Source organism: Chrysochloris asiatica, unplaced genomic scaffold (genome assembly GCF_000296735.1).
Source record: "Chrysochloris asiatica unplaced genomic scaffold, ChrAsi1.0 scaffold00533, whole genome shotgun sequence".
In the NCBI taxonomy this organism is placed as follows: domain Eukaryota; kingdom Metazoa; phylum Chordata; class Mammalia; order Afrosoricida; family Chrysochloridae; genus Chrysochloris; species Chrysochloris asiatica.
In genome coordinates this window covers 159,153-161,942 of record NW_006409051.1, presented here as the reverse complement: position 1 = coordinate 161,942, position 2,790 = coordinate 159,153, and the positions used below count along the sequence as shown (strand labels likewise).

Below are 2,790 nucleotides of genomic sequence, written 5' to 3'. Positions count from 1 at the left end.
CTGCTAACTGAAAGACCGACAGTTCAAACCCACCAGTTGCTTCTTGGAAATGCTATACAGGGTATCTATGAGTTGCTACCGACTCCACAGCAATTAACAATAAGAGGTTTTCTGCTCCAACAAAGATTTAAAAACTCAGAAACCATATACAGGGTTGTAATGAGATGCTATAAGTTGGAATCAATTCAATAGCATTTAACAATGACAGGGGCTACTGGCCTCTAGAGCCTTGAATATACACCACCTGAATTTAGAAACCACCTCAAGAACAGATTTGATGCATTAGAAGACACTAATGACCAAAGAACAGAAGAGTCATGGGATGACATCAAGAACATCATACAGGAAGAAAGTAAAAGTTCATTAAGAAGCAAGAAAGAATGAAAAGACCGAATTGAATGTCAGAAGAGACTGAAACTTGCTTTCCAGTATAGAGATACTAAAACAAATGGAAGAAAGAGGAAGTAAAAGAGCTGAACAGAAAATTTCAAAGGGCAGCTGGATAATACAAAGTCAAATGTTGTAATGAAATATGCAAAGGCCTAGAGTTAGAAAACCAAGAGGGAATAACACACTCAGCATTTCTCAAAATATTGAAAAACTGAAGAAAAAATTCAAGTCTCAGGTTGCAATATTGAAGGATTTTATGGGGAAAATAATGAATGATGCAAAAAGCATCAAAAGAAGATGGAAGGAGCAGGCATGTAAGCTTACTGGCAACTACATTGGACTACTGGTGAGTGGAAGAGGGGGAAAGGCAGCAATGAAGAAATGGGCTGAGTTCAACCACAGTCCATTGATTTCCGTTGACCTGGAGATGAGAGAAGAGAAAGGGTTGGTTGGTTCAAAGTGTGGTGAGACCTGAGGACACTTGAGCCCATGGACAAGGACATAGCCACAGAGAGGGCTAGAGCTGAGAGTGAAGCATCCAGCTGACATGAAGTGAGAGGAGATGTACAAGAACACCCAAACTTGCAGACAGTTATCATTTGACCTAGCCTCAATGACTTGATAATTGGAACTCAACTAGAGGAAAATTTTAAAAAAGAAAATTGTTTTTTGATAAAAGGAGCAAGGGTAAATTGCTACAATTTGATGAAGCTGACCTAAACTCATGGAGGTAGTAACTCTAAATACCAACAGAGAGGGAAGGAGTCTTCACATCAAGTATAGATGTTATCCCTCTGTACACAGGGTAGATAGAGATGGGCAACGTAGACACTGACTGTGGCACTGTGAGTTAATGCGCCAGACTACAGAGCCATTTGAACCGCAAGGCCAGCAGTTCAAATCCATTAGCTGCTCCTCAGAAACCCTATACAGGGTCACTATAGGTCAGAATTGACTCAACAGCACCTAACAACAACAACCACCTAAAATGAGGGGGTGATAAAAGCACAAAGTGACTGGATTACAAGGTTTGAAGGGGGAGCTTAGTTTAATAGTGTGTGGGAAAATAAAGAGTCCCCACTGAATAATTTTCATCTTGTCTAGAAGGATCCAGTTAAAAGAGATGGGGATTAGATTCTTATGATCCAATAGTGAATAATTGTTATGACTAATTGTGACTGTCACAATTATCTAGGTAGAAGTTTTGCAACAAAAACACGGGAGTGGTTAATCTTACAGTTCAGAAACAAAGGACCCTAGGGTTATCAAGGGAGAAGAGCACAAGTGGAATGGAAGACCTTTTCCAGAGAAGCAGTGACACCCGAGATGGGGACATGGAGAGAGGGAGCAGCTGAGGACTCTAGATTCATGGGAAGAGAGGGACTAAGAGTTGGTGGCCAGGAGGCAGACTTGCAGAATGTGTCCTTTGGTGGTATAAATTATTATATATTCCTGAGTGTTTAAAAGAAAAAAAGGAGCTAAAGTGAATAGAGAGAAACACAGTTAACTGACGGTACATGGAGGAGATTATAATCATTGTAATTATTATATGATTTGTTGAATATAAAACTGATGATCTGCCCTATAAACTTTTACTCAATCCACAATATAAACCTTAAATTAAAAATAAAGAAATAAAATAAAAATATATGTTCTTCTGCCCTGGTGTGGCATTGTAGAATCAGTACTGGACTGCTAGCCAAAAGGTCAGCAGTTCAAACCCACTAGCTTCTTGACTGCACTTAACATAAACAACAGGCATACAATAGTAATTTTTAAAAATCTTCCTATGGGCAAAAAAGTACTGGGACTGTACTGAATGCCAGTGACACGGAGCTAGCCGATCTGTCGAGATGGCAGAGGTGGAAGAAACCTTGAAGCGGCTGCAGAGCCAGAAGGGAGTGCAGGGGATCATCGTGGTGAACACGGAAGGCATTCCCATCAAGAGCACCATGGACAACTCCACTACCACACAGTACGTCAACCTCATGCACAACTTCATCTTGAAGGTACGCAGCACCGTGCGAGAAATTGACCCCCAGAATGACCTCACCTTTCTTCGAATTCGCTCAAAGAAAAATGAAATTATGGTTGCACCAGGTAAAGACTATTTCCTGATTGTGATTCAGAATCCAACTGAATAAGCCACTCTCTTGGCTCATCTCCCTGTGTTATTGCTTAATTTAATGCCCCCCAAGAATAGTTAATCATGCCAACTCACCCCAAGTGGAAATCACCTAAGAGCCCACTTTCAGCAACCTAGTGACCAAGGCGGAGCTGGTGCCCCACCTACCCCACCAAAGGAGTTCCCGGCCAGGGGTATTCTCCATCCACGAAGTCCTTCTCCGATCACTTCCAGGGGCTGGAGCAAGAGCTTGTGAGGGCCCGCCCCCCAGCTTC

At 41.8% G+C, this 2,790-nt stretch overlaps 1 pseudogene; it reads left to right on the top strand.

The window, feature by feature from the left end:
* The first annotated feature begins 2,243 nt into the window (after positions 1–2,243).
* LOC102819379 lies at positions 2,244–2,534 on the top strand (annotated as a pseudogene).
* The last annotated feature ends 256 nt before the right edge of the window (positions 2,535–2,790 follow it).